We start from the raw sequence: 21,878 nt of genomic DNA, 5'->3' as shown, positions 1-21,878 counted from the left end.
GTGGTAAACTACGTAGAATTTTTGTATTTCTCCATAAATCGTCACAATTGCGTTGTATTAATATCTTTTCTGACTTCAATTAATAAAAAAGTTGACCTGCAAAGTGAATTTCGATCGGTTGTGCACATTTGTGAATGAATTGACTCACATACAAAATTCTGTATTAAATTGTCTATATACACCATTAAAACGTTAATAATTAAGTATGTAATAAATATGACTCACGTTTTGTTAATACCCAAATGGCCTCCGTGTGGTGCGCTATGAATACTTTCTAATGCATCCTCTAACTCTCTTTCACTCAACACGCGCAGGTTTATTCCTTTTCCTATTCTGAACAATATTCCCTTTTCTACCAGAAAGTTTGTACAGTCGCGACGAAAATTTCTTTTTTCCCATTCAAGTTTCATACGTTTAGGGTAAGTCTTCTCCGTTAAATATTTCCTAATTTCGTGATAGGTCTGAGCGTCCATGTTATGACCTTTCTTGTTAGTACTCCTAGGACAGGCCCATAGGTCTGAACATCTTTAGATTCTGATGCTTGCCTGCCAGTGTTTCCTTTAAATGTCATCACCTTGTTATCGCCAAGTGTGAATTTTACTCATGTCAAATATAATTGCTTTTAGACTCCCAGCTAACTGTCCAGTTATAATGCCCCTGTTTCAGTTCCCTGTGTTTGAAAGCTAGCTTTAAATATGGGATTTCTATATTGTATTGGGCATACTAGATTCTGGGTCTATATTTTGTACCAAAATAAGATTAGCTGACTGTTGTTGTGATGTATTTGATTGACAGATGCTTGAAATACATTGTCTAAATAGTTTTGTGACTTTTAACAAGAATACTTACAGTTTTATCTTGAAGACACGGAATATGTAATATCATCAAGAATTTGAGGAGGAAGAAATGGTAAGAATTCTATATTACTTGCATTCAGTAATTTGTATTATCACTTAGTGTACCACATACATACTCCTTCTATTGTGAGTTTCTATTTGAGATACTTTATATATATGTGTGTGTGTGTGTGTGTGTGTGTGTGTGTGTGTGGAATTGTAGAAATATAATAGCTTTATACCACAGTAATTTGCAACTGTTTATAGAATTAATGTATCAATTCAGTTTAAGTTCATTGGCAGTTCATTAATAATAAGTTAAGTTCAATAACAGTGCTCTCTCCAAAATCCACAAATCAAGAAACCCAGAGTTCATGTCGCTTTAACAAAGACAGCCTCAGGCGCCGATCATCAGCTGATTTCTACACATCAAAACTATCCTCTTTATAGTGCCATTTCGATTCATCACTGAACATACTTAACAGAAATTACAGTGGTCTCATACAAGATATTGTCACAGACAAGTTGTTCATCGACTACTATAACATCACATCTGGGTTTTTTTGGTCACTTTAAATCGTATCTGAAACCATATCCACTTTGCTATATAAAAGCAAGTGACGTCTCATCTTCTGAACATTTGGTTTGTCTCAGAGACGGCCATCTTATATTTTTCATGGACAATCTGGTCCAGCTCACCATTAAAACAGACCCACAACCTGGTGAAAGGAGAATAAATCAACTACGCACCCTGCCCATTACAATCAAAGGCATTCCAAAGGATTCAATCTATGTATTAGCATGGCATCTTCCACTATGTGAAGAAAAAGAAGATAGTGCATGCAAGGAAGCACCACAGCTGAAAAAAGAAGATCTAGAATGGGTTCTACTAAAGATGACCTCTGATAAAGAGTGTGCTTTTTAACGTTTTCAGCAGCAAGCCAAATGGGGCCTGAAATACATATGGTCAAGACTTACATCATTACAGCCCTTCACAAATATTCTAGGCAAAGCGGCTTCGATGGAAAATTCGGAATATCAGGAAGAAAACATGGACCTAGATGAAAGCTTTTCATCCTTGGCCATTCATGATTTGGAGAAAATGGATAATATTAGTAATAATGATGGAAACGAAAACTTCCCACTAAACATCTCCAGTGAAGATATAGAGAGCATTAATGGAGCCATTACCTCCATTACATCCGTTGACAGTAATGGGGATACAATCGAGGATATGAAAAATATCCAGGATGATCCAAATGTATCTTGTGATTTGTTGCCTTATAATGATGTCAGTGATATAGATGAGGAGGATGTATATCCAATTTATGTAGATAAAATGAATGAAAAAAGAGGAGAAGAAAAGGAAGAGGAGAAGGAAGAATATTCAAACATTAGGATAAAAGTTGATGCTAAAAAAGATATTCTCCAAGATGTTCAAACCCTCCTTGAAGAAATACAGATACCATTTATGACAAACAAAAATGAAACTGTGGTCTGCGGTACTAATGCTAGCATACTAGAGTATCAAGATCTAAACAACACACCATCACCGCTACTATTATGCCGCCATCCTCCACCCTCCAGTGGCAGAGATGATGAAATAAACACATTGAAAGTGGTTCTCGATGATATTTTAGAGAAGGTTGAACTGAGTGAAACAAATTAAAAGGTTCTGTTTGCACCTGACTACAAGATTGCAAGAAATCTTTTCAAGCTTATAGATGGGAACAAAAAGTATGCAACATTTCTTCCAGAATTTCCAGTACTGCACTTGAGAAAGTCTAAAATCATGAATTTAATATCAGCTTATGAAACATTTTGTGTTAATAGTATAATTGGGTTTTGTTTTTGCTTCCCGGTGTGTGTGAATATTATAGTTAGGGTTTAAATTGGCTTCTGCCCGTGTGTGGATAGTGTAGTTTGGGTTTGATTTGACTTCTCCGCGTATGTGGATAGTAGATTTTGTGTTTAATTTGGCATCTCTGTGTGTGGATAGTAAATGGTGTGTTTGTTTCTGCTTCTTGACGTGTGTGAACGGTAAATTTTGGGTTGGATTTGGCTTCTCAGCGTGTGTGGACAGTATATTATGGTTATGTTTCTGCTTCTCAGCGTGTGTGGATAGTAGATTGTGGTTCTGTTGTTAGCTTCTCCCGTGTGTGGATGGTAAATTTTGGGGTTTGATTTGGCATCTCTGCGTGTGTGGATAGTAAATGGTGGGTTTGTTTCTGCTTCTTGGCGTGTGTGGATGGTAGATTTTGGGGTTTGATTTGGCATCTCTGCGTGTGTGGATAGTATATAATGTGGTTAGTTTTTTGTCTCATTACCTTTGTGTGAATAGTAGATAATATGAGAAGACAAAAGAAGGGGATGTTTTCCTTCACGTCCGTTCTTTAAATATAAATGTAAAAAGGGCCCGTCATTCGCGCCATTCTACGGAATAAGCGAAAAGAAGATGGTAGCAGTATCTGACTTGTTTAACCAGTTGAAGGAGAGTTGGTATTGGATGATAGATCCGGAGTATATAGTGGAAAGAATTGAAAGAGAATGGAAGTTCCCAGGCAGCTTGGACTTTGCAAACAATCTGAAAATAGCCAGGGAGAACATTGAAGGGATGATAGAAGAAGAGGTAAAGAAGTTGAGAGGTTTCATCTCGCCTGAATATGTAAGAGTCGGAACATTGAAGCAGTCTCTTGAAATTGTTATCAAAGTCAGGTGTTTTTTGGATGATATCTTCAATTTGACAAAGTGGGCTTTTGTCAAAAGGGGACGGGACCAAGTCCATAAAGCAGAAGAAATTATGAAAAGGGTCTTGGAAGAAGAAGTCAAGAACGTTAAAGACACATGGGCAAAAGATAGGAAAAAACAAGAGAACAGAAAATAAAAAGAAGCATTTGAGAGAATGAACAAAAACTGGATGAATGTCCAGGAGAAATGTAGAGCGATAGGTCATCCAGACTGGATTCCTGAGTCGGAACACAAAAAGAAAGGAATAATGGGAAAATTTAGGAGATGGATAAAGAAATGGAGAAAGTAGAAGAATAAAAAGAAGAAGAACCAAATGACTTTCATGCCTAACCCTCCAAAAAACATTATTTTTTTAAATGTGATATCAGTGTTTATAATCCACGATATATTCCCATGTTTATTTCCCCTTGACGCTAGGCAAGCCCATGATATATTCCTATGTTAATTTTCCCTTGACGCTATACAGGCCCAGGTTGTACTTCAAAGTACTTGTCGCTATATCGTCCCACGGGACCTTGTAATGGCAATTCCCATTGTCGCTATAACTCTTGTCGCCATATCGTCCCAGGGTGGTTTGTAATGCTAATTCCCATTGTCGCTATAAATCTTGTCGCCATATCGTCCCAGGGTGGTTTGTAATGCTAATTCCCATTATCGCCCTATCGTCCCACTATACTACTCTGATGTCTTTCTTTAAATGTTGGTCTACATCTGAAAGTGCTCTACAGGCGTAGGCAATCATCTTTCCATTATTAGTTAATAATGTACCTAGAACGACAGGAATTGCATGTACAAGTAATTGCGTTTCCTTATTAGGATCGAATTACGCTATTATTGCGTTATTTTATTAAATTCTGCTTGAGTTTTTCCAACGCTTTATCGTTTTTCACTCCATTCCCATGGTTGATTTTGTTTGGTTAAGGCTCGAAGAGGGTCATTGATTGTTTGATGGAACGCAGCAGGCGAAGTACAAACAAAATTACATAATATCCATTTCAAATATGGAAGATAACTATATTCATAATTTCATTACTACATGTACTGCATTACATTGCTTTTGTTGATTTTATACATACTAAGCATTTCCTCATTGACGATTCATAAACCCATGTATGCATAACTTAAAACAATATCCGTTAAAAAATGACCCGGAAATCTGATCAAAATTCAACGCTGCGATCAGTTTTCAACGACTGTGAAAATCAAAATTCAACGTTAAGAACTAACCCTGGGTCAACTTTCAACGTTAAAAGCAGACCCGGAGGGTCAGAATTCAACGAGGGTGAAAATTTAACACTACACCGGCGTTTCGATGCTTTCCGGTGTTTCTATGCACCATGCGGAGGCATACTGGTGAAAAACCATGTAAGTGTGAAATGTAATCTTTAATAGGAATCGAGATTTGAAACTGAACATGAAACTGCATACTGGAGAAAAAACATAAAAAAGTGTACAATGTGTGATAAAATGTTTAACCAGAGAGGACCTTTAAAAACTCAAATGAGGATACATACTGGAGTAAAACCATTCAAATGTGAAGTGTGTGGTAAAATGTTTCATCACAATGTTTCTTTAAAGATTCACACGAGGATACATACTGGAGAAAAACCATTTAAGTGTGAAGTGTGTGATAAAATGTTTAATCAGAATGGATCTTTAAAGATTCACATGAGGATACATACTGGAGAAAAACCATTCAAGTGTGAAGTGTGTGATAAAATGTTTAATCAGAGTGGAGATTTAAAACATCACACGAGGATACATACTGGAGAAAAACCATTTAAGTGTGAAGTGTGTGATAAAATGTTTAATCAGAATGGATCTTTAAAGATTCACATGAGGATACATACTGGAGAAAAACCATTCAAGTGTGAAGTGTGTGATAAAATGTTTAATCAGAGTGGAGATTTAAAACATCACACGAGGATACATACTGGAGAAAAACCATTCAAGTGTGAAGTGTGTGATAAAATGTTTAGTCACAATGGATCTTTAAAAATTCACATGAGGATACATACTGGAGAAAAACCATTCAAGTGTGAAGTGTGTGATAAAATGTTTATTCGGAGTGGATCTTTAAATACTCATATGAGAACACATACTGGTGAAAGACCATATAACTGTGAAACGTGTGGTAAAATGTTTAGTCAGAGTGGAAATTTAAACGATCATATGAGGTTACATACTGGTAAAAAACCATTTAAGTGTGAAATGTGTGATAAAATGTTTAATAAGAGTGGTGCTTTAAAAACTCACATGAGGATCCATACCAGAGAAAAACTGTTGAAGTGTGAACTGTGTGATAAAAAGTTTAATCATAGTCAAGATTTAAAAACTCACATGAGGATTCATGCGGGAGAAAAACCATTCAAGTTTGAAGTGTGTAATAAAATGTTTAATCGGAGTGGATCTTTAAAACCTCATATGAGGATACATACTGGAGAAAAACCATTCAAGTGTGAAGTGTGTGATAAAATGTTTCATCAGTAGGACATTTAAAACAGCACATGAGGATACATACTGGTGAAAGACCATATAAGTGTGAAATGTGTGATAAAATGTTTAATCAGAGTGCAAATTTAAAAGATCATATGATGTTACATACTGGTAAAAAAAACATACAAGTGTGAAGTGTGTGATAAAGGTTTTAATCAGAGTGTGGGTTTAAAGCTGCACGTGAGAATTCATACTGGAGAAAAACCATTCAAATGTGAAGTGTGTGATAAAATGTTTAAATGGAGTGGACAGTTAAAAGATCATGTGAGGATTCATACAGGAGAAAAACCGTTCAAGTGTGAAGTGTGTTGTAAAGGTTTTAATCAGAGAGGAACTTTAAAAGGTCATGTGAGGATTCATACTGGAGAAAAACCATTCAAGTGTGAAGTGTGTGATAAAGCTTTTAATAATAGTAGAGGCTTAAAGCAGCACCTGAGGATTCATACTGGAGAAAAACCATTTAAAGGAGACCAGAAACCAATGGAAATATAGAATAATAATAAAAGTACTATAGCAGAAAACCTTATTCTGAAGTATCATCTGCGACTGTAATGCCAATATTTAAATATTGGCCTATCTTCTAGGAGCTGAATTTCCGTGACCTCGTATGCAAAATTTCCGCGCCTATTCGGTTACTTTCGGGATGTGACGTCATAGTAGCGACTCCAGCAACCCAAGTGGGAGTTGCCAGAGTAAAAGACAATACCGTTTTGCGTTGCTTACGGGTGTAATAGAACATTAAGAAAAGCCTGCGAACATATTTTTTTCTTTTCCGAAAGATAAAGGCATCATGAAAGAATGGGTACATTATTACAAACGAGTCGATTTCAAAGCAACACCATACAGCACTATGTGCACGTTACATTTCTCAAAGGAATGTTACGAGAGGGATCATGAAAAAATAGCAGCTCAAAGATACGCAAATGCTAGGCCTAGACTAAAAGTTGGCGCTGTTCCAGACATACCTTTGAACATTTTAAATCCTGGGAAAAGCGTTAAACGTGTGAGTTACGAAAATGGGCAGAAGGACGAGTAAGTGACCACAAAATGCAACAATCAATCCACATATCTTTTATCTAAAACAGCAGTGCTAAAAACAAATCTGATAGCCCGACACCCTGGGCCCCTTCTGGTTTTAGTTCCGGCCCATCCTATATTCAAAGTGAGGTGCCCGTCAGGCTTGTCGAAACAAAAAGTGTTTGCCTGAGGAAACTTTGATCGCGCTGGTGAAATGAGTAAATGTCTTTTCAAGATGTTGACATACATGCCTTAACACGGCACAATCTAAATCAAATCACCACTGTCGTAGGTGAAATTTAGATTTGATTTTAATCAAATCGAAGCTTTGCTAAAAATAAGATTCTAAACCTGTCGTGTTTCAAGAAAACACAATTTTCAGTAATCTTATAAAAATTAAATTTAAAAAAAAAATGCATTGTATACATGTAGTATGCATAAACGGTAATCTGTATTAATTGGAACTGATATAAAACTATTCCTTGGGCAGTTAAAAAAGGAGCGATTAAAAAAAAGGTCAAAGTTTCACATTAACTGTCTGACAATAGAACGTCGGAGGGACTATTGACCCCCCCCCCCCTTGCCCCAATGTGCGACCGCCCATTTGACGTGCCTTTTCTCGCTGTGATACGCCTTATTATTCCCCCATGACAAGCCCCTTTTGCATACTCTGGTCAGTTCTGGCTAAATTGCAAAATAGCTAAAGTTTTGATTTAAGTACGCAAACAATAAAGCCTGTGTGACTAATGAACAGAATCCTTATCCTTACATTGATCTTGTGAAAAGGACTGCCCTTCGGACATGCTTCCAAGAAACCATGTTCGACAGTGTGTATGTATAAGCACCAGCAATTGATTACCAAATAAACGATGCCTATTTTGTTGTTACTTACGATGCCATGGACTTCATTTTAACAGTTCAAATCTGCAGTCACAAGTTACCGTACATCTGGCAACTGTTTTTCTCAAGTTTTATGCCCCACCTTATTTTCTTAGGTTTAAGTCTTAATGCTTGTAACACTGTTTGCTGATTAAAATATTTATTCAGAATTAGTTCTTTAGGGCCACATATACTGCATGGTATATTTTGTTTTATTCCTTGTAATTTAATCATGGTAATTAAACTTTTCATATACGGTAGAGGAATGTCAGGTGTTAACTGGCCGAGTTTCTTTGGCGGAAATGGAGATGCGATTTTGTTTGCAGAGAAAATTTCAGCGTGATCATTCATTTAAGCTAATTGGTGACAATTTTATTCTTTTAATTATTTTTTTTACTATAGTACTGTTGTAGTTGTTTAAAAAATCTGAAATTTACTTGAATAATGTTTAATCTTCACGTTCTATTTACTGAAGAAGAAAAAAGAAGAAAAAAGCTGTTGTATGATATTAATTATTTCGTCCAGTGCCGGGTTTAGACGTGTGTGCGTGTGATTTGAATTTTTAACGTAGCTTTAACAATTTTTCAGTCATATCGCTACGATGTCAGCAGTGTGGCAGTTTAGACTGTGGATTGCATACGTTATATTTAAAAATGGTTTGGGGTTGGGTTTTTATCTTCTGACAAATGAAAATTGACAGACATAATGTAATAATCGGGACATCGCTGCGCAAAATTGAGAGATATTACGAGATCGGGATGTAGATGAGGAAATACCCCCAAAATCGGGAGGTTTTTCTCCCGGCTTGAGAGTTGACAGGTATGAACTGTCCGGGCTTGTGGAATTTCATTCAGGACTTTAGTTTATTTAAGTCACCAGCCCGGGGCCTGTGCCTAACAAATTTCTTTTAGTACTTATCAGTACAGTACATAAACTGTTATATCAGACTGCAGATTCAACTTTTGAATGTGCAACCCAAATGTGGTCTCCTGTCTGCCTCGCTCGCCAATGTTTATGTTTGTATTCGAGGACTCGCTAGTATAGCGTCACGGTACCACGTGATCTGTCGTCTCATTAAAACTCGGAAAAACTCGGCAATTTACGGAATCGTTGTATCTTCCACGCAATATAATCACTACCCGCTTACGATATTTCATTTATAAACATTGCAGTCGAATTAAAATCTGTAGAGAATTACATACGTAAAAGGAAAATTTTGATTTCTAGTCTCCTTTAAGTGTTAATAGGGTGATAAAATGTTTAAGAGGAGTGGACATTTAAAACATCATGTGAGGATTCATACTGGAGAAAAAGTATTCAAGTGTAAAGTGTGATAAAATGTTTAATTGCAGTGGACATTTAAAACAGCATGTGAGGAATCATACTGGAGAAAAACAATTCAAGTGTGTGATAAAATGTATAATCAGAGTGGATATTTAAAACAGCAGATTAGGATACACATCAGAGAAAAACCATTCAGGTGTGAAATGTGTGAGAAAATGTTTAAATTTCGTGGAGTTGTAAAATTCCACATGATTATTCATACTGGAGTAAAACGATTCAGCTGTTAAGTGTTTGATAAAATGTTTAATTGCGGTGGACATTTAAAACAGCATGTAAGGATTCAAACTGAGGAAAATCCAGTGAAGTATGAAGTGTGTGATAAAATGTATAATCAGAGTGGATATTTCAAACAGCACATGATGTGTCATGCTGGAGAAAATCCAATCAAGTGTGACATGTAATGGAAAATTTTAGTCAGTGAAAATGTGAAGAAACTTACAAGGATACATACTGGAGAACAGCCATATAAGTGTGAAATGTTATGAAAGATTTAGTCAGAGTCAAACCCTGAAGAATCACATGCTGGAAAATAAATCATTTAAGTGTGAAGTGTGTGATGAACGGTTTCATTATCTTGGATATTCGAAGGTATACATGTGGAGACATTGTAAAATAGCATTTTAAGGGGACCTATATAACACAGCAATCATGGTCCAGGACACGTAAGGACATGGGCAAACCCCTTTTTTAAAAATAGATGCACCCACATGTTGGGTGTTTCAATTCATTTTGAAAGGTTTTAGTTCATTCATTATGCCAACTGTAGTGCTTCAGTTTATCTACATATAGTTACAGTATTGTTTTATGGACAACAAAGAAATTGAGACAAAGAATATGGTATGGAAAAGCAATTGCATTTGCTCTCATGTACATTTTAAAGGGGTTGTTTCAAACAAGTTTATAATTTTTTCAAGTGCTGTTGTTGTAGGGTTTAACGCCAGTTTTCAGCACAAGATAGGCTATACATGGCGGCCAGTATTAATGGTGGAGGAAGAACCCAGGAAGAACCACCTACCCACGAGAAGCTACTGGCAAGCTTTCTCACATAACCACATTAGCCGAAACCAAGACTCGAACCGATGCAGACAGAGGTGAGATGGCAGTAATCCGTAACAGTGAGCACTTTAGACCACTCGGCCACATAGGGCCCCTTTTTCAAGTACCGTTTTTTGTTTTATTACTGAACTTTTATAAAGTAGAAAAGGAATAATTAAAGTTTAAGGATAGTTGATTATGCATTTTTACTAACTTGCAATTACAATACCTTAGTTTAGTTGCTCTAGTCATTTGAATTTCATTATCATTTCTACATTGTTCTTTAAAGTCATATTGTCAGAATACATTGTATATGAATATGATCATTTTTATACAAATTCAGAATGTTTTTATAATGTAAATACAACTCAGATGTGACTTAAATAGTCTCACTTACCTATTCAAAATAGTGAAGGTTATATCATTTATGGATATTGCTAATTACTGAGACTTAAACAAAAAAGAGTTATAAAATCTAAATCTTACACTAACTTTGAAACCAAACAATTTGTAGAAAATCAGGTCACTAACAATCCTACATGTTTTGTTAAAAACTAGAGGAGTAATGAACAATTTAGAAACTCTTTCATTTATATTAAATTGACTTGCATGTTTTTTGAGCCTGCCCTTGGCTCAAAGATCTCGCTAGGATTTTAAAACTAGGAGACCAGGCTCCTATTTTGGAAAAAAAACAGGAGTCCCACCAGCAAAAGTTGCAATCCCCTACCAGAAGTGTATTTATTTGGCGACAGCTTTTTAAAAGCCAGGACCATCCCTGATTGGGAATACCTAAAGTCAATTAATTTCCAGATGATTGGAACCAGTGGTTGCCAATGAGTTTAAGTTTCTAACTTCTTTACAACACTGATATATAACTCGTGTTTGTGCATTAAAGTGAGAGTGAATTATGACAGGCCTTGGTGTGATGTGATGTGGTGTGATGTGATTTTGATTTTTAACATAGCTTTAACAATTTTTCAGTCGTATCGCTACGATGTCTGCAATGTGGCAGTTTATAGTGATGTCTAGCACTGGAGCATCATGCCGCAGACATGTAACCTGATGTCCCACCCAGTCACATTATCCTGACACCGGGCCGACCAGTCCTAACACTAACCTCTTAATGCTGTGGTTGACAATGAGTTTAAGTTTCTAACTTCTTTACAACACTGATATATAACTCTTGTTTGTCCATTAAAGTGAGAGTGAATTTTGACAGGCCTTGGAAATTTCTTACTCCAAGTACTAAGCTAAGCATCACACATAGTGTTCCATGTGAAATGTGAAATATCAGTTCCAGCAACTTCTAGCACTCTGTTTAGTCCTATTATAATCTTTGCCAATTTGCCCCAAAATACTTACCCAAATTTGCAAAAGCATTTTGTCAAACTCTCAACATGTCTTTATTTCGAGGTCATATGCACTGCTTATTTGGCTACACTTGGAAATAAACACAATAATGAAAAGTAAAGGTGTTCAGTTTGATGTACTCTTACACAAAAGTACACACTGGGTATTTCTATCTCTGTATTCAGTCATTGTAAATATCAGTACATTCTCCCACCACCCTGCAGCTAGTCATGTCTTTTAAGTTGCCACCAAGCTATTGGGTCATGTTCTCCAGATGTACTCTTAAATGACTACATGCACATCTGGGGGTCTTTCAACCTCTGAATTTTCTCATTGTAAATATTAGCTCAGTTAAAATGATCATTTGATCTACACATTTTCACACTCATCAGATGGTTGAAGCAGGACTGGCATGCCCTTGAATTTGCCATCCGGCAAATGTGTGCGTACAGATGACTCCTCTATAAGTCATTTTCTGCATCCCAGGTAAAGAAATTGCATTCAAATACGCGTGATTAAGCATTTATGAGACCTCTGTGGCTGGTCATTTAGGAGTCGGTAAGACTTCTTACAAGATCTTGAATCACTTTTATAGTCAACAGTTTATAAGTGATATTTCTAAATACTGTAGATCTTGTTACACTTGTCAAATGCATTGTAAAAGCTTGATAACCATTTTGACATTTTATGGACATCCCAACTCTGTCCCACCTAATCAAGGGTCAGAGTTTATGTCTGGAACTTTTCACAATGTTCTGTGTGAGTTATGCATCAAATTTAAGTGTTCTGTCACCAAAAGTCCAGGAGTTTTCTAGTAATTTCATCAATCTTTGAAAAATGTGATTTGGTCATACTGATTTCACAATCTGAATAAATTATAGACTAAACCTAAAGATTCCATAACAAACGGAAACAGATTTTTTAATGGATTTTTAATACTGTATTTAGGCTAAGATCACCTCATTCTGCATTACGTAAAACTTAAAGAACATTAAACAAACAAAAGATGAAGAAGTAAAGAAAACAAAACAAAGTGAAATTTCATTTTTGCATGATACGTTATTACTTTTAGAATTTTCTAAACATTGCATCCAGCAAACAAAATCAAGACACCAATAAGCCTGTCCCAAAATTTAAAGTCTGTACAAATGTATATGAAGGAATATTCAGATTCTTGGGGGAAAAGCAGGAAGGGCAGCAATAACATTATTAAACGTAACGTGTTGACATCAGTGTAACATGTTGAAAAATACGATTGCTATCACCAAGTAAAATTAAAGAAGAAAATAATTCCAAATGACTAGGCGAAGTTTATTGATGTTTCAGATTTGAAACCCCATATTCCTAAGGTGCATCAACCACTTGACTTAAACACCATTTTTAGAGCAAGCATTTTATTTTTTCGAGTAAAATTCTCTGATTTATCAATTATGCTTTATTTCACATCTTGTCAAAGCAATTTCATTCGAGATTGCCTATCTCTAAAAGAGAAGGTAATATCAAATCCCCTAGCTGCAAGCTTGCATGTGAATTTCACTGAAAATAACTACCGGTACATTTGATATCCACCATTTGCATGAATGCTGTTATCACTTTGTAGTAGATCTAATTGTCAATTATTATATTTTAAAAATCCAAAATTTTTCATCAGTTAAGAAGTCCTGGGACTTGGCAGAAAAGGAAACATGATAATATCAATTAACTGAGAAATATTTCACACAAAATCCAGTTGGTAATTCACATTACATAGTAGTAATTCCAGCAAAGTTACATAAGGGAAGTAAACAAAATGTCCCAAATACACATTATTGCACCTTAATCAATATGAAGGAATAAATGACTACAATGAATAAGCATTTTAAATCTTACTGTAATTTATTCAGAATCAGTTTCTAGTTGTATTCTTAATATTTCAGTAGTTCCATTTATGCATTTGACAATGTCATAACACATTTTTATGTATCAAGCTGTTTAAGTAACTGTTCTCACATATACACAATAGCTTATAATTGCAGTATGGAAATATGCTTCAAAATAAGTTCACAATTGTGTAATTTATAACAAAACCACAGAGAAATAGGGGATATTGCAATAAAAAACAGCAATATAATCAAAATGTATTTTTATTTGGCTAATATAAGAAGCTCCATTAAGTGTTGGCATGCATATGAAATGCAGTTGCAAGATTTAAATGGACTTTAGAAGACATACATTTGTTAAACTGTTTCTCGATGAATTTAGCATCTGATGTCTTCAAATAACCATTATTGAGATTTCTGTTTTAATCTAAAATAAACAATGAAAGGTGACAGTAGCTTGTTTAATTTCACGTGCACACATTACAGCCTGAAGATAATCTTTCTGTGACTACAATGATGACATCGTAAATAGAGGACATGCAGCTTAATTTAATCGTTGAAGTCAGAATTTTTTTAAAATATAATTTTCTTATATATATATCAAATTCACAATATTTTTATTTTAATTGTTGATTGATTTTAGTTCTGTTAATATTTCAGCACAAAATTTTGAATCAGATAACCATGTTATTTCCAGGGGACCAAAATGGCTTCGAAAATTTCTGGCATACCTCTGCCATATATATGATTCTTGGGATTAATTATTAGATTATAATGACAATTATAATATCCATTGCAGAAAAACATTTAGAGAAAGAACATTGAGGACTAGAGTGAAGGAGGTTGCTGCAAAACGTCAGCTTAAACATTACATTGAATCCCCAAAAATGCCAGGAAATCTGCAGTGTCAAAATGCCAAGGTTAGAAAAGCTGCTTTCGCCAATAGTAGTTGACAACAAATTAAACATTTTATTCGGAAGTGAATTGAAAAAGTGTCAAAATGTCTGAATCAGGGTACTTGTATCGACAGAACAGTACAAAGTGTAGTCGTATATCCCAGTCTCAAGATCAGTGAGCAATTTTGTGGTTTGTGTATGCTATATGAAAGCTGGCCATGGCCGATTTTGTCAGAAATGTTCAAGTTGTGTTAGTAGTACATATTGTGTTCAGTTGTAGACTGATGACATTTTAATTGGACCTGGCTTGAGTGTTCTTTCATCTGAGAAAACAGTCATTAACAGCAGTTTTACATTGGAAGCAGCTGTTTAGATTTCTGATACCACTATAATGACAAAATCCCAAGTTGTCAACCCGATTTGACGACTTATTGGACAAAGTGGTAGCTGTTCCTATAATTCATTAAACACCCTTGGTTAATCAGATTATTGTTTCGTTTATAATGTTGGTTGCTATATCCTTCACCAGGGGCCAGTGATGATAGTAACTATACTCAAGGAATGGTTTTCTTTCTTATTTTGGTATACAGATCTGACAGGTCATATACAACATCATTACACACCTCACAGACATTTGTTGAATTCTTGACAGACTGTCCTCGATTAATCATAAATTATATAACTTAAAAAGTTTGTAATGAAGAAAATAATATTTTTAAAAACTAGTTACATATTTTATGTTGAGACCAATTTAGTTATGCTGCTCTTAAAATAATGTTACAGTTTAGCCAAGTAATTTAGCTATGCATGCCTTTTACAACAGGGGTCAGATATATACCTTTTTAATATAAATAAAATTCAGATCTCTAATGATTTCTGTATTGATATGGGTATGTTGGATCCTTTACCGTTGAGTGTTATTGATGGATTCGATTCATTCATATTTATAAGAATGTAGCAAATATTTTCATTAGTGGGTATGATATTACTTTAAATAGATGATGTGTCACAATATTTTTAAATCAGTTTTTCTTACAATCTAGATTACAGTTTTTGTTAGACTATTCAGTGAAACCTTACTTAAAAAATAAGGCCAGTAATGTTGAAATATTTAAATCTGTTAACGTTCTGTACAGAGTAAACAATAAAAGAACCCTCATGCACTGGTGTAAAATAGGAATATTGTATTGGAGAGTCAAAATTCTGTGTAAGGCATAGATCTTTGCTGACTAGTGTCTGATGCAAATTATTTAACCTAGAGTGGAATTTTCCAATCGTACACAGAATCATAATGAACGATTCTTGTCACATTTTTTAATGAAAAATGAGGGTTGAATTTAAAATAGCTTATTGCGAATACTGATGTAACTTGAACATTTTTTTTTTTACATTATGATCGAGCATAAAATGTTTGGTTTACACATTTAGGAGTTTGATATTTGGCAAACAGCTCATGATAAAACATGAGTAATTGTTATTATTAGTGTAGTGAAAGTTTGTTTTTAATTGTATAATTATGTGTGCTGATTCTTAGACATTCCAAATTAATTACAAGTGCACTTAATGGAAATAAATTTAAGTAGCATTCTTATAGTTATAAGGCTATAAACAATCTACAAATAATGTGTCGGCGAACGTGGAGCTGAGACAATATGTATGTTTCTTTAAGGTATTAGCTAAATTATTAAGTAAGGAAAATGATTGAGCAAATACCCCACTTTTTAAATGCTTCATTTTCACATCAAATGTGTTATGAATCACTGGTTTAGCATCCCCTCTTCTATAAAATAATAGCTGGAAGATAACAGTCAGTTTTCGTTTGGAATTATTGTCAGATCATTGCCATCCTATACTTGGAAATCACATAACAGGACGGACAAATTAGATTTTCAGCTCATGATTTCTTTTTCCATCTGGATAATAATCAACATAAATTTACTACAACTGCATAATGAATACAAGCAGCATGGTTTAGATGTATATAAAACGGGAACACACGTATTCATGATCCGTCAATTAACAATTCAAATATTACATTATGATTTTGCAAATATTCTTGGGAAACGTTTTCTGGATATTTCTTTTTAAAAAGATGTTCTATTGCAATTGGCAGAAGCTTCAAAAGACACACCATTGTTTCAAAATGTAACTCGTGTAACAAGAACAAACTAATTTTTATTTCAGTACTAGTCCACATTGACGGAAAGGGCGTTTGTCTCTTTATCTAAAGATGTCTTAAGTAACGCAGATGTCATAGCCTGTAGTCATCAGAGATCTCGGAAACGCATAATTACGCGTATTTGGATGCAATTCTTTTATCTGGACGCATAACATCACTGAAGCGGGAATCCTCCGTACGCTTGTAATATGTGTGCGGTAAAATTCAAAGACTTGCTAGTCCTGCTTCAGCCACCTGCTTTGTGGGAAAATGTGCTGATCAGTTAGCTGTGTTGATATTTACAATGACAGAATTCAGTGACTGAAAGACACCATGATACATACATGTTGCCATTTTATAAGAGTACAAAAAAGAACATGATGCAATAGCTGGGCGGCAAGTTCAAAGGCTTTGACTGGCGGCAGGGTGGGAAAAGGTACTGATATTTACAGTGATTGAATTCAGAGGCAGAAAGACCCAGAGATGACTCATAGTCTGAATCCAACTTATGAATGGTATGTTTCTATATTAGATTCGTCAATGTTCGTATCAAAAGTGGCATTTTGTTAGAAACACAGCTAAAAATTTGTCTACCCTCCTCGGTATTGCCGCTCTATGTATCAGGCTGATTCGGATCATGGCTGATTGAGACCATGAGTAGTGAAGTGGGACGATAGGGCGACAATGGGAAAATACATTACGGACCCCCTGGGAGGATATGGCAACAAGCTTTATAGTGACAATGGGAATTAGCATTACAAGAACCCCTTGGGACGATGTAGCAACCAGACTTTTAAATACACCCTGGGCCACTATAGCGACAAGGGGAATTTAACATGGGACTATTGGGTTTGTATAGCGACAATGGAAAGTGGGGTCTGTATAGCGTTTGACGTCACGGTAGAGGAGATTAGTAACAACATTGCAAACAGGGGAGGTGACGTCACAGTACTGAGCAAAGAGCGGGTATACAGATATAACACAGACAGGAGACAAACATTTATAGAACAGTTTTTAAAAAATTGGGAGGCAAGAAAGCTATTCTTTTCGAGGTATATGAGTGGCCTTGAAAATGGCTTTTTGGTTTATGTTAATAGTATTCCGTTAACTTAGTGGGCATCCCAAAGGTTTTCTTCTTTTCCTCAAACTGTGTCTGACTTCTGATCCGTAAATCAGAACCCCCTTCAAACAGCATTGTTTCTATACATAAATTCTTCTTTTCCAAACGCTTGTATCTGTGATCATGACAATCGTCCATGATGATCTGACATACATGGGTAAGTCCGTACGGAACAGCATTGACGATACGAGAGTAGAGGATTCTACGTTGGTCCACATCTTGTGACGAGAACAGATGAAGGGAATGCGGTTAACTACGGTTATTTATAGAGGAAGGGAGGATCGAAACGGATTGAGTCAATTAACCAATCCAAACACGCGTTACAAAATTCAGTCACAACATGGAGTCATTCGTCAAATCCGAAGAGAGTAGTCTGTGACGTCACATTCCCTATATATAGGCGCTAGCGTCTGTGCGCACTCAATCCATGCGACACAGTTTTCATTCATGACGGAAACTAAAAAGACGATACATTGGGGTGCACCAGCTGTGGAGACGACAAGTAATGGAATAGCAGCGGCTACTCAAGTTAACTCATTTCTACTTCCAGAACAGGTTGGTTTTAACTGGGATTTTGTCGATTTTCTTTCTTCTTCGCAAGAATATGTTCAGGTACCAGTACCTTGGCCACCTTCTCCTTCTTCACCACACGTGGAGAATTTCAAACAGAGACAGACATAAGAATTGGAGAAATTTTTACAACAGCAGATGGAAGCAGAACAAGCTTTTCTTCTTCAACAACAACAACAACAAGAAGAGGCAAGAAGGAAAAGACATGAAGAAGACGAAGCAGCGAAGAAACAAGGTTTAAAAGAGCATAATGAAAGTCAAACGGTCACGGTACTTTTAGACATTTTGGCAGAATTAAGGAGTCTGTATCAAATGAATCAGACTTCTTATTACGACCGAAGAGAAAAAGACCTTCCCGGGCTAAACAACCCAACCTTGTGACTACGCTTGCACTACCACCCTCTTTGATTTCTATCAAATCATCATCGACAGCAAGTAGGCCCAGGCCGTGGCAAAGGCTTGAGGCAGTTAAAGTTGATTTCGTCCCATTCCTAAGTTTGTTGTTTGTTCTTTAAACAAACAAATACCCAAAGGCCCTTTTCAGTGCCACCAACTTCTCTCGAAAAGAGATAGTATTTCAATTGCCAACATCAATTAAAACGCAAAAATCCTTTTAAACCCATCATGTACGTGTGTGAGTGCGTGAGTGTAGATTCTTATTCTAAACGTCAAAACCAATAGACACTTACGTTTATGCCTGGTCTATTCTGGTCCAAATTTTACAATCCAATTCACAGCACAACATAACACTTTAGAAAGTTCATATGCTTCTTCTGGATGTATGTTCAATGCTTTCAAATTTCTTCACTTTCGCAAGTTTTTCCTCCACTTCTTCCTGGCTATCACATCATCTTATTTTCTTCTCATGTTTCTCTTTCTGAACGTGTCTGGGTTCTTGGGGTAGGTACCTCTTCTTCTTCCTGTTCTGAACCCCTCTCTTCTTACTCCTGTTGTTTCTAGGGCAATCTGAAGAGCAATGTCCTTTTTCTTGACAATGATAGCAGGTATCTTGAATTTTGTCTCTTCTAGCACCTGTTTTACTTTTTTGACGGTCTGGACACTATAAAGACCAATGCCCCTTCTTCTTACAGATATAGCAAGTATCTTGACTTTTAACTCGAGAGGAGGGTGAGTAGTCCGTCGGCCTGTCTGAAGAAAATTTTGTTATGGCAACTCGCAAAGCACTGATCAAAAGTTCGATCTGTGTAGGCTCTTCCATCGTTCTGCTCGGCTTGAGAAACACTCCCTTTATATATACGCAGGTCTGTCATGGATATAAAGTGACCCATGGTGTTTAAAATGTAGTCATTTGACTTTTTGCAGTCAAGATGAAACGATCGCATCATTTCGTGAAGAAAGGAGAAGAAAGTAAGAGGCAGAAACGTGCTTTATCGCCTCGTAAATAACTGAAGCATTGGCACAAATTCATGCCAGTGATTTTGAAGATGACATGAGTGAGCCAGAATCCAGACCCAGCCAACCAAAGTTCACCACCATTAGTAAACCCTGAGTATTATCACATTCGAGAAACGGAAAAGCGCTCCTCTAGAAAATTTAGAACGACGGCTTACACTTACACGGTGAAGTTTAAAGATTTCAAGTCCGACATACCACTGGAGAAAGCAGAGGGCTTCAACACCGAGGTGTGGGATTCTTTGTTAAACAGTCTGAAACGCCAATGTCAAACCAAAGAAGACAATCGTTTGAGACTTTCCATTCATCACGATAGTCTGAAATCCCGTTTGGATCGGGTTGAGCAACCCATCAAAATTGACACCTACCAAAGTCATCGATAAGATGCAACACGTGCAACAATCCAATGACTAGTTTCACTTCACCGATGGAAAAGCCACACTATTCGTGACTCACGTGTTACTCCCCAAGGGGACCGGACAACGCAGAAAAGTGTTATTGGTGAACGACCTTCGCAACATTGAGTGTAGCCTCGTCCAAATTAACAACCCTCAAGACCAGATGTGTTTAGCCCGTGCCATCGTGGTGGGACGAACGTATGCCAACAAGAACGACACGGTAGAATGGAAAAGAGCCTGGAAAACGTTCCAAAAATCGGACCGAGCCAAACAACGAAGTGAAGCAGAACTCCTGTTACGACAAGCCGGCCTGTACAAAGACACACCCTGTGGCATTCCTGAAATGCAAAAAATGCAAGATGTCCTAGCTACACGCTACACCTTGAAAATGCATCCTCAAGCAGTGTGCGGACCTTTGTTGTTTTGAGGCAAATATTTCAAAGACGGAAAAAACGTTCACGTCTATCATCACGATGAACATTTAGATATCATTACCAGTACCAAAGCATTCTTGGGATACGGATATTATTGTGTGAAATGTGACTATATGTATAACAATCGAGAGTAACACAAGCATTGTGGAACGAGATGCTCAGGATGTTTGGCCTCTCAACCCTGTCTGGAATAAAGGACAAGAACGAGTGCATTGCCCTGCTTGTCAGTGCACTTTTGTTAGCTCTGTCTGTTAGGAACATCTGAAAACACTAGGTTCACAGCTGACAAGTGCTTGTGAACCCTTGAGATTGTACCCCACTTGTGGACAAGGCATATGTACCAATAATGCCAAGGCACACGTATGTTCAGGAAAGAAAAGATGTCACATTTGTCACCAAATTGTGAACTTGGAACATTAATGCTACATTCAGAAAGACCAACCCCTCGAGGAAAAATGACCAGGAGAAAGGCAATTTCATATTTTCCGATTTGGAATGTATGCAAGAGACTGGCATTCACATTCCTAATTTCTGTGTGGCTCATCGAGCGTGCGAGGAGTGCATCCAAGAGCCAATCTTTAGCCATTGCCCTCACTGCAGTGTGCGGATTCCTGGAGGACGTGAAAAAATATTTCTAGGACCAAACACGCTAGCCGAATTCGCCCAATGGATCTTAGACCCCATCGACGAAACGTGGAGCCAAGAGGACATCGAACGTTACGAAGATTGTCATCGCCATGTCACAGTGATGGCTCAAAATTTTTCGGGATACGATAGGCAGTTTCTTCTCAGATACTATACGGAACAAGGCACCGCACGTCCTAAAGTGACTTTGATCGGAGCCAAAATCATTTCCATGCAAGTGGGACAAGTACACTTTAAAGATTCGGTGAGCTATTCGGCCATGCCTTTGAGTCGAATGCCTAAAACGTTTGGAATGACAAAAATCGCTAAAGGTTATTTTCCTTACTTTTTCAATACGGAATCCAATCAACATGACGTTCAACCCCATTTGCCTGAATCTCACGATTACGCGTACCGAACAACGAGGAGCTTTCTACGCTTGGTAACAGGAAGAAATGTTAAAGTATTGTCGTTCCGACGTGGACATTTTACGGCGTTGCTGTGGAAAATTTCGAGAACTGTTCGTGGAACACGGAGGGGTCGATCCTTTGAAAGAAGCCTGCACCATTGCCAAAGCGTGTTCCTTAGTGTACCGACAACGATTCATGCCAGAAAACACCCTGGCTGTCATCAATCCTCAAACAACCAACTTTGTCAAACGTCAATACTCGGTCAAAACCCTATGCTGGTTACATTACTTG

General features: G+C 36.7%; 1 pseudogene; it reads left to right on the top strand.

Annotated features, from left to right (window-relative positions):
- The first annotated feature begins 4,922 nt into the window (after window positions 1–4,922).
- On the top strand, window positions 4,923–10,317 carry LOC149789747 (uncharacterized; annotated as a pseudogene).
- Window positions 10,318–21,878: the final 11,561 nt, after the last annotated feature.

This window comes from Sinohyriopsis cumingii, chromosome 10, assembly GCF_028554795.1.
Source record: "Sinohyriopsis cumingii isolate HCF-2022 chromosome 10, ASM2855479v2, whole genome shotgun sequence".
NCBI classification, from domain to species: domain Eukaryota; kingdom Metazoa; phylum Mollusca; class Bivalvia; order Unionida; family Unionidae; genus Sinohyriopsis; species Sinohyriopsis cumingii.
The sequence above is the reverse complement of the archived record's forward strand: the minus strand, read 5'-3'. Positions and strand labels throughout refer to the sequence as shown.